Here is a 12064-nt window from a genome sequence, read left to right as displayed (position 1 = left end):
GCTTACTCAAATTACATGAACATCGTGGGGTTCGATTCTAAGAAGAAGGGGGTTTAGCCATCATACCTTAATTAAACTTCTTAAAACTCTAAGATGTTCCGGAATATTAGAAACTTTAATCTATTTTAGCAATATAACAAAATTGAACCAAAATTAGGAAGATGGACATAGTTTTAGCTCATTTGAGCATATTATCAAACACTATGTGTGCATCAATATTTTAAGCCCATTTTTGTGGAAGATTCAATCTTTCCCCAACCCATTCTCTATCATTTTTAGCTCACAATCTTTCCACTTACCTTAGGAACACATGCATGCAAAGACAACAACCTCCACACCCAATAATTGCCTTTCTAATTACCCCATTTTTGCAAAATTTCGAAATTGAGATTTAGGACATAGATTCTTACCTTTAGGGTGAAAACTTCCTTTGTTAATCCTCAATGATTGAGCAAGAATTGATGGATAATGGTTGAAGGTTGCTCCCCCACTCTAAGAACTCCCCCTCTCATTCTAAAATATCAGAAATGTGCTCAGAATGGTCTATGGGGTGTGTTTTAACGGAATAGAGTCGGGTTTAAAAAACCCAAAAATGAAGCTCCAAAACAGGTTATGCGGTCGCATAATGCGACCGCATAGTGTTTATGAGTGTCTGCAAAATGACCACGAAAATAGGGGCCAGAACTGGAAAGGAACTGATCTGGTCTGTGTTCACTATGCGGCCCGCAGACCTGTTCTGCGGTCACATAATGCACCGCAGAACGGTTTTGCGGTCGCATAGTGCACCGCAGAACCTCCCTCCGAAAAATTCCAAGACGGGATATGCGACAAGAATGCGGCACACGAAACAGTTATGCGGTCGCAATGGCCGCGAAATTGGGCATAAAAAATGCCCCAGAAATCTGCCCCACTCTACGACCAGTCTACGGTCTGCAGAGTGGTTCTGCGGCCGCAGAAATACGTACTTCTGCCCAATATTTTCCTTCAACTCCCAGCGCACGGTTCAATCCAAAAAGTCCTAAATTAACCTCTACGCCTACTTTGGCATCACGAAACTCGGGTTTTTAGGAAAATATTTACTAGGCCTTACAACCTCCCCCACTTAAGATCATTCGTCCTCGAATGAGGGTCAGGGTCTACTATTAGCACCTTATGCAACTTAGTTTTCATACCCTACACCAGCAACCCCAAATTTAACTAACTCTCTAAATTTCCAAATATTTCGCCAGAGTTTCCATGTAACTAGGCCTATCCACATGTGAGATAACCCTAGAAACACATCCTTAAAACATATTCATAAACCAATAACATAATATAACTCATAACAACACCAACCATGGCCTCGTGTAAACAACATATAATCAAAAGGAACACCTATACATTAACTGAACAAGTGATACAAAATTCATAGGCGATATGTTCATAAAAGAAAGGATTACACAACTATTCAAACAAGTAAGGATACTTCTTCTTCATTTCTTCCTCGGCCTCCCACGTGGCCTCTTCAACCTGTTGATTTCGCCATAACACTTTCACGGAGGCAATTTCTTCATTCCTCAACTTTCGGACTTGCCTATCAAGAATGGCAACTGGAATCTCTTCATATGATAATTCTTCATTAACCTCAATGGTCTCAACCGGCACAATAGATGGCGGATCTCCAACTACCTTCTTCAACAAAGACACATGGAATACCGGGTTTACTAATGGCATCTCGGGTGGTAGCTCAAGTTTGTACGCCACCCAACCGATCCTCTAGATAATTTTGTATGGCCCGACATACCTCGGACTCGATTTTCCTTTCTTCCTAAACCGCAAAATACCCTTCATGGGGGAAATCTTCAAGAATACCCAATAATCTTCTTTGAACTCTAAGTCTCTGCGACGGACATCCGAATAAGATTTTTGACGACTCTGAGCAGTTTTTAACCGCTCCTTTATGATATTAACTTTTTCCATAGCATGATGTATAAGGTCTGGCCCTATTAACTCTGCTTCCCCAATCTCGAACCACCCAATGGGAGATCAACATCTCCTACCATACAATGCCTCAAATGGTGACATTTGAATACTTGCATGAAAGTTGTTGTTATAAGAAAACTCTATGAGTGGCAAATGATCATTCCAGCTACCCTTGAAATCAAGAACACAAGCATGCAACATGTCCTCAAGCATCTGAATAGTCCGCTCTGCTTGCCCGTCGGTCTGTGGATGGAAGGTTGTACTAAGATTCACCTGAATACCCAAACCTTGCTAAAATTTCTTCCAAAAATTTACCGTGAACTGAGCCTCTCGATCGGAAATGATAGAAACTGGAGTCCATGCAGCATGACTATTTCCTTGATATACAACTGAGCATAATGTTCCGCTGTGTCGGTAGATTTAACAGGCAAGAAGTGTGCTGATTTCGTGAGTCGGTCCACGATCACCTAAATTGAGTCAAACTTGCACGGAGTACGTGGTATACAAAATCCATATTAGTCATCTCCCACTTTCACATTGGAATTTCTATGTTTTGTGCCAACCCACCAGGCTGTTGATGTTCGGCCTTCACTTGTTGACAGTTCGGACACCTTGCCACAAAGTCCCCCACATTCCTTTTCATGTCATTCCACCAATAGACTTCTTTGAGATCGTAATACATCTTTGTAGAACCTGGATGCATGGAATACCTAGAAGCATGAGTCTTGGTCATGATTTTTTCTCGGAGACCATCTACATTCGGAACACACAGTCGCCCTTGGTACCTTAGTGTACCATCGTCCATGCCAAGAGTAAAAGCCATAGTTTTATGTTTGTGAATCCTCTCATTCAACTGTACCAACAATGGATCGTTGTACTGTTTCTCTTTGACTTCCACAACAAGTGATGATTCAGCCCTATTTTGTACAATCACCCCTCCTTCATTAGAGTCTGTAAGACGAACTCCCAAACTAGCCAATCGATAGATTTCTTTGGCCAATGGCCTTTGATATACCTCCAAGTGTGCTAAACTACCCATATATTTCTGGCTAAGAGCATCTGCCACAATATTGGCTTTCCCCGGGTGATATAGAATATCGATGTCGTAATCCTTGAGTAACTCAAGCCATCTTCTCTGCCTCAGATTTAGCTCCTTTTGTTTGAAAATATATTGAAGACTCTTGTGGTCCGTGAATACCTCTACATGGACCCCATACAAATAGTGACGCCAAATTTTCAATGCAAAAACTACCGCCGCCATTTCTAAGTCATGTGTTGGATAATTCTTTTCATGATTTATGAGTTGCTTAGAAGCATAGGCTATAACCTTGTCGTGTTGCATTAATACACACCCAAGCCCAATTCTTGAAGCATCGCAATATACCACAAACCCTTTTGTACCCTATGGCAGGGTCAACACCGGCGCCATAGTCAATTTTGATTTCAACTCCTAGAAGCTCCTTTCACAAGCATCGGACCATTGGAACTTAACTGTCTTCTAAGTCAATTTAGTCAACGGAGAGGCAAGAGTAGAATACCCCTCCACAAACTTTCTGTAATACCCTGCTAAGCCCAAGAAACTGTGAATCTTGATTGGCGTTGTAGGTCTGGGCCAATTCTTTACTACTGAAATCTTTTGAGGATCAACCATGATTCTTCTCTAGCGACAACATGACCCAAGAATGTGACAGATTCTAGACAAAATTCACATTTTGAAAACTTCGCATACAATTGGTGCTGATAAAGAGCCTGCAAAACTACCATGAGATGATCGACACGGTCCTCCCGACCTCGTGAATACACAAGAATATCGTCAATGAACACGATCACAAAGGAGTCGAGGAAAGGCTTGAAAACCCGACCTCGTGCACTATGCGACCACATAGGAGTTATGTGGTTCGCGAAATGACCGCAAAAATGGGGGCCAGAACTGGAAAGGAACTGATCTGGTCTACGGCCACTATCCTGCAGACCCGTTTTGCGGTCGCATAATGCACCACAAAACGGTTCTGCGAATGCATAGTGCATCGCAGAACGGTTCTGCGGTCGCATAGTGCACCGCAGAACCTCCCTCTAAAAAATCTCAGGGCAGGATATACGATAAGAATGCAGCCCGCGAAACAGTTATGCGGTCGCATAATGGCCGCGAAATTGGGCATCAATGGGCCGCAGGAATGTGTACTTCTGCCCAATATTTTCCTTCGACTCCCAGCGCACTGTTCTACTATTATTAACCTCTACGCCTACTTTGGCATCACGGAACCCGTATTTTTAGGAAAAATTTTACGGGGCCTTACAACATGACATACAATATATTTACGAAATTGTTATAAAGTTGTAGTATAATTATATATAAATAGTAATTATATATATTTTTTATTTGAATGTTGTATGAAAGTTGAAAAATAGTTGTATACTGTATGAATCACCGTATAAAATTTATATTTAAATTATCAATACAATCTTTTTACATAAAGTTATTGATATGTATCAAAATTGTATTAAGAGAGATAGTTTTGATTGAAATTTTAGAGAGGAAGAAACACACACCACATACAAAATATATACAAATCAGATACAAAATATACAAAAAGACATATTGTATAAAATTTGTATGAAAATTGTATTTAAGTTGTATGATGTTGTAGATGTATATTAACTGGGTAAAAATAATATATGAAAGTTGTAGATACGTTGTAAGTAAGTGTATATTATATAATTAGTTGTATGAAATTTATTTTTAGTATGTATGTTGTTATAGATATATCAATTTATATTAAATTTGTACTAAATTTATTTTTAAATTTGTATGTTGTTGTACCATTAAATTGTATAATATTAATTGTAAGTACGGTGTATCCTTTTTAGTGATGATTTAAATATGTTTCGTTAATTTGTGATAGATTAGTGTATTGGCTAAGTTAACCAATCAAGTGAAGCAGAATATTTTACTAGCCCCGCACGATAGTTATTAACCTCGTAAAATCTTTGGACAAATTTTGATACACATTAACAACTTTATGTAAAAATATAATATTGATAACTTAAATACAAATTTTATACAACGATTCATACATTATAAAACTATTTTTCAACTTTTATACAACATTCAAATAAAAAAATATATAACTACAACTGAATACAATTTACATACAATTATACTACAACTTTACTACAATTTCGTAAGTATATGTTGTGTCATGTGTTCTTCTTCTTCTTCTTCTTCTTCTTCTTCTTCTTTTTTCAATATGAAATTCAGCCAAAATCAAGTGTAATCTTCACCAAACACCCTCAAAATTGAGATATAAACTCCAAACAATATTTCTAATTGTTTGCAACAATACCTAATCCAAACAAAAAAATAATTTTTAAAAATCCAAATTCGAATTCAAAGCTTCAAAACTTTTTAATGGCTGTCAATGGGAGAGTGTCAAATACTTGAATACTTAAAACTCTTTATTGCTCATCGTCGAGGAGGATTTTCATCCAACTAATTTCAAACCTCTCCGATTACTGTCATAACAAGCTAAAAAGCTTGTTGATAAGGAAAAGAGATAGTTATCTCCTAACACTACGCTAACACCAAAAACTGTTAGATATCAAAAATATCTACTAAGCTAATAAAGCTAATTATGGCTTAAAATAAGTAATACACAGCTGGAAGATTCTTATTGAAAGAGGAGTGGAGAGAAAATAGGAAAAAGATATAACCAAATCCCTTAATTTAAGGCACTAATGATGGATTGTATATAATTTATAAGTAATCATTGTTTAGGGCAGGTAATATATAAAATTAGGATAATTTTGATAAATAAGAATCAAATATTGTTTATGAAGGAAAAAATCCCCTACTAGATTAACGTCATAAAATGGCACTATTCAAAAAGAGGATTGTGATCTGCGCATAAGAAGCCCAATTCGATCTAAAATTTACTTCCATTTAAATATGAGAACGAAAGTAAGGAGACAAAATCTTAAAACAAAAAACTAACTAAATAAAATGTGGATTTCTAAATCTAAGAGGGCCCTAAAATCCATTTTTCTTGTATTTAATTCGTTTTGTTTAGTTTTGAAGATAATAGTAAATATATGGGAGAGTGAAATGACACAACATTTGGAATCAATGAGAGAATCAAAGAACACAAAAGAAGATCATGTAAATGCACTTAGGAAGCATGGAATATATGGCTGACCTCAAATTGCAAGTGTAATCTTGAGCTAGATTCAAGGATTATGATAGATTTTTAGGCTATTCTCATCCATTTGAAAAGTGCCCTTTAAATGAAATATATACTATAATATTGAAAGAACAACAAAAGCTATTCTCTAATAGTTGTTACAACTGCAAAGTCAAATTTTTTCCTTTTCTATCCCTTGTTAAGTTGGATCCAAGGACTGATATTTTACTATACTACTCCCTTTATTCTATTTTACTTGACGTAATTTGGAGTACGACAACCAAGTTGATTATTTTTTTTAATGTGAATTCGAATATAAATTTTTTATATTTTTTTAAATAAGATTTATATATTTAGAAATTATATAAGAAATACTATAAGTCACAATAGTTAGCAGTTCAAAAATATTTAAAAGTATTTATTAAAAACGTGGTCAAAGAAAACCTTCTTTGACTCTCCAAATAGTAAATGTGTGGTACGATCCTAGATAAACCGAGCAAAGCGGAGAATATTGAAGATGACCCGAATTATCTAGTGGGCCTTTGACTCGCTCCAAGTCCAAGAATGCCCGAGGTATACACGCTGAGGAGCTGCGCATGGTCTTCAAGAATTGACTAAAAGATATTTGGAGGATCACTTGGAGGATTTATGCAAAGGATACTATGTTTGGAGTCTTGAGAATTGAAGAATCAAGACCCAAAGTCAGACCTTGTGACACAATTTCACCAAACATTGGTTACGGTTCAAGAGGGGGCAGAAAAGCTGAAGAAAATAAGCTTCTTGAATTCATCACGGTTCAGTTGTGTGCGTCACGGTTGGGGTTATAGTTTGGCCTGACGAGTTTTTTTGGAACATTAACTTTGAAACTTTTCCTAGTTTACCCATTGGGTATTTATAACAGCCCAGGGTTATTTTATTAGCAACTTCGCATATTTTGACATAAGAAAACTCTTGAGATCGATTTTGGAACCTCTTTGTTCGAGTTCGACTTTGGATTACCTATTTTCAAGACTTGGGTTCTTGATGGTAATCTTCTTCTCTTTTCTTTATATTTAGGGTTCTAATTTGTCGTTTTCGGGAGGCAATCAGATAGCTTTTCGATTGTTGCTTGAGACGTCCACTTAGGATTCTAGATGTTCTTCTATATTTTCTTATTCAGGCTACTTTTGATTATCTTAATCAAACCTATCATTAGTGTTGCATTAATTATTGTTATTTTCATATTTCGTTGTTGTGTTTATCTCGGATCGTATCAATGTGTCAAATAAAGTGAAACTGAGAGAGCATCTTTTTTAATGACGATATATTCTATTGATTATTAAAATTTTAATTTTTAGACAAGTTGCCTTGATTCTGAGGATCACATTTGTTTTGATATTGTCTGTCATAAATTTGCACAAACTAAAAAGATAAATTAGTTTAATAAGTAACTTTAATTTATGTCTAACTTCAGTCTTTTTGTTGAAAAATTTTAGGGTGTGTAAGTAGTTATAATTTTTAATATTTCTGTTTATCTATTAATATAGACATGCCATATATAATTTTTTTCTCATTATTATTTTACAGGTAAAAGTAATTAAAACATATATACTGAAAGATTATATGTAATTTACTGTTTTGGTTTTACTAGACAAGATTATGCACAATCAGTGAATCTATTTACATGGTTCTAGTTGATACAAGTATACAACTACACTAAAAGAAAATTCCAAATCAATCCAAGGAAATTGGAACATGCATGCAAGTTGCTGTCATATCTGAAAAATTCTTCAGCTATTTTCTTCATATCCAAAACCAAAGAATCCAGAATCTGGGGTAGAGTCAGGATATAATCAACGGTTTGGTCGAATTCAGTAATTTTAATTTAAATATTAAAAAATTAGCTAAATATGTATATGAATTAGTTAAATTTAATATATTATTAACACTTAATATTGCTACTCTAGATTTTAGAACTCATAAAATTTAAATCTTGATTCCGCTTTTATCTAAAATAAATAAAAATCTGGTTGACCCTATTAGTATCGTCACATCTCTACCTAGTGGGAATTAATTAATGAATATGTTCTAAACAAAATCTCGAGACGTTAACCTATTCCTTCTTCCATGGGGCATCTTTAGGGTGACTATCATGATATTTTTCCATCGTAGTTTTTATTGTAAAATGGTTGATATAATTTTCATATTTGCACATTGGAATAAGTTTTACACTATCTTTTATAAATTGAACACAACTACATTTGTTCAAGTGAGTTCAACTGAAACTTTTCCGTCCGGAAAATTCAGTATTTATATATATGAGAGCTTCAGTCATGTTTTTTTAAAAATATTAATTTGACCGGAAAAAATGATCAAATTAACGCTTTTTAAAAAATACTAAAATATATTTATTAAAAAAATCCACGTGAACAAAACAATAAAAATAGATACACGTGGTAGCATGGAGTTCTCATCCTCATTGATCTAGAGTCTCAAATATCCAAGTATATAGGGTCAGGGCTCAAGGGCATTTGAGGCCTAAGGCCAAAGTCAAATGTGAGGTATAAGTATTTAAATTTTAAAAAAAATTTAAATGATATGTATGGAGTAAAATCAATGAAATACCAAATAAAAACAATACTAGAAAGATATTACCCGATTACTGATTCAGGAAGTTTGAAGAATGAAGACTTTGAGTCCAAAATATCTAGTTGTTGCTTGTCTACTTCAAAATTCTTGCTGTAAATTTTGAAAACTATACTATATTTTTTATAAAATAATAGAAGTATAGAACTATTGGAATCTTAAAAATATTATTGAACACTTGAACTAATAAATTTTTGGAGAAAGAAGGTGAAAATTAAAATTTTGGAGAAAGAAAAAAATATTGGAGAAAGAATTCAAGAAGATGAGCAAGAATAAAGAGAAAGGAAGAAGATATGTAGGTTCTGGAATACGAAGAGTAAGATTGAAACATTGGAAAAGAAGGAGTAAAAAATGAAATTATTAAATCAATTCAAATTGAAAATTATTCATCTATCATTTTTAAGTAAATCAATTTTTTACTTTATTTACTCTAAAAGGTTTTCTTTTCATTTATATGAAAAACACAAAAGTACTACTACATATTATTTTTTTAAATACCTATAAAATATATATTATTACTGAAAAATGAGGCCCCTCAAAATTGGGGGCACATATCTTACCCACCATACTGTTAGAGCCGGCCTTGTATAGGGTAATTAGGACAAAAACATAGTTTAGAGGTGTACCAAATATATATTACTCTATAAGAATATTGAACTCTAATCAGGAACATATAAAGGATTTTACAAAATAGAAATTTATAGCTAGCATTGTCCTAGCTAATTAACCAATAAATTATGTTCCTTACACTTTCCACTATTGTGTATGCTTCTATGGTAGGCTATCTTGGTTCTTCTAATGCTTTTATTTGCGTTGTAGTCCTTTAATTGTTTTATTAACTGAACCAACCATTTTTCATATTTTACCTTTTTAATAGATAAAATCTATTATTTTTTTCGACTAAATGTGGAAAAACCTAATTTTTCAACCAGTTTTCTGTAGATTCATTTGAATCACACCATTGCTAATCCAACTACAAAAAATAGTACTTAAAATGCTGCATTTTCATCGATTACTAGATTTCTCCCTGCAATTATGATTGTAAACAAACCCAATAACAGTTATGCATTGCGTTAAAAAAGATGAGAAATGTATATTTTTAGTCGATATATATATATATATTGTTTGTAATATATACATAATATACATGTTTAGCTAGTGAATATAATTAGTTTTGGCTGACCGACCAATTTTATAGTTTGCTCTTAAAAGATGAAGGAGTTGGGTTTGCGAATTGGGCCGGGCCCAATAGTCATGACCAACCAACATACAGATGGACGAAGTGCAACAATAGCCACTTTTAAGTTGTTATTAAAAATATATTCAAAATTAATAATATATTTAAAGATTAGCCAATTCACCCAAACTTCAGGACTAAGTATTCTTAATTTTGAAATTCGGGACTATGTGTCCTGAATTTAGAAATTCAGGAGTTAGTGTCCTGAAATTTTGAGCTGTTAATTTGAAATTCAGGACTAAGTGTCCTGAATTTCTAAACCACTAATATAAAATTTAGGACATAAGAATCGAACTTCAGGACACAATTTTCGAATTTTAGGACACAATGTTCTGAATTTCTGAACTACTAATTTAAAATTCAGGACATAAGATTCCAACTTCAGAACCCAATTTTAGAACTTTAGGACACGATATTCTGAAGTTTGGATTTTGAGATTTAAACTCTAGAACGTCATGTCCTGAAATTTGAGCAAAATTGGCTAATCTTTAAATAATTATAAACTGTGAATATATTTTAAACATCATACTAAAAAGCGATTACATGATGTCATTTCCACCACGCATATGCTTTTTACTCTGGGCTGAGAATAGCAGGTTGCCAATTCTATTGGGCCCTTTAGCACTGACGCCCTTATCTGTTTGAAACATTAACCCAAATAGCCATCCACCCAACAACTTAAACTAATAATAGCCGGTAGAGGTATAATATATGCATAATTTATAATTATATATGTATAGTTGTGTATAATCAATGTATAATCTATGTATATAGCTAAAATAAATAATAATGAATGTTGGCGGCTATTTGTGTAAAGATCCCTATCTGTTTTCTGCATTTCCATGGGCCAATGATTGTCTATCTAACAATCTGACGGACGATTAGCGTAAAGATCCACATGAGTGGTCGTATTGAGAGTGAAGGGGAAATATACCGTTTAAGATTTGGAAACTAATGTTCATATTTAGGGATGGTAAAAAATAAATCGAATAGAAAAACCGACTTAAATCAATTAAATTTAGGTTATGATCATATCCATATTCTTGGGAACAGAGAGGTGTTAGGATATAGTAATATGCGCTACATCCAATATCATGTTTGATGATTTGAACATTTTTTTGTAAACATTATTTGATATAAAAATATTTGGCATCAGATATTCTTTTATCATAATTATTATTAATTGTTTGATTAACTTGATAAGGTCCTTATTAAATTTTGAGACTTGTCATCGTGATGGAGATCATGATAGTGAAAGTGAAGTTTCTTATAATTTAATCTAAATTTGTTCTTGATCATAAAATTATTAATTTTGACATTGGTAATCCGGTTAGATCAATATTTATGTGATCTATCACGACCCAAAATCTATTACAGGTCGTGATGGCGCCTAACGTCGCCGCCAGGCAAGCCAACAGTGATTAATCAACTTAGTTACTCATTTTATTATTTTCGAAATCATGAATTCCATTAAATAAGTAGAGTAAAATCTGGTACTCGTAGAAAATCCGTGATTTTATTTTCCAATTTTCGTATAAAATACAAATTACAAGGTAAAATGGTAATAATTACGTGAACTACAATAATGAACATCTAGTAGAAACCCCCAAAACCCGGTGTCACAAGTGCATGAGCATCTACTAAGGAGTACAATAATAATACAACATCTGTCTGGAATACAAGTTAGACAGGAGAATATAAATAACTCTGATGGAGACTCTGTATGCTGCGGATCGTAACATGGAATGCAGCTCACCGTAAAGTCCCCGCAATAGCCGCGCCTTTGCGCCCAAAAGACCACCACACACACACACACACACACACACACACACACACACACACACACACATATATATATATATATATATATATATACACACACATACCTACATAATAAATGCAGCAAATGTAGCATGAGTACGTAAATCAACGCGTACCCAGTAAGTATCTAGCCTAACCCTAGAGAAGTAGTGGCGAGGGGTCGACATCGACACTTACTAGTGGTCTAATAAATCAAGTACAATAGGAAGTAAACAAATTATACGGCAGGGTAATAAACATT

Source organism: Nicotiana tomentosiformis, chromosome 12 (genome assembly GCF_000390325.3).
Source record: "Nicotiana tomentosiformis chromosome 12, ASM39032v3, whole genome shotgun sequence".
Taxonomy (NCBI): Eukaryota; Viridiplantae; Streptophyta; class Magnoliopsida; order Solanales; family Solanaceae; genus Nicotiana; species Nicotiana tomentosiformis.
The sequence above is the reverse complement of the archived record's forward strand: the minus strand, read 5'-3'. Positions refer to the sequence as shown.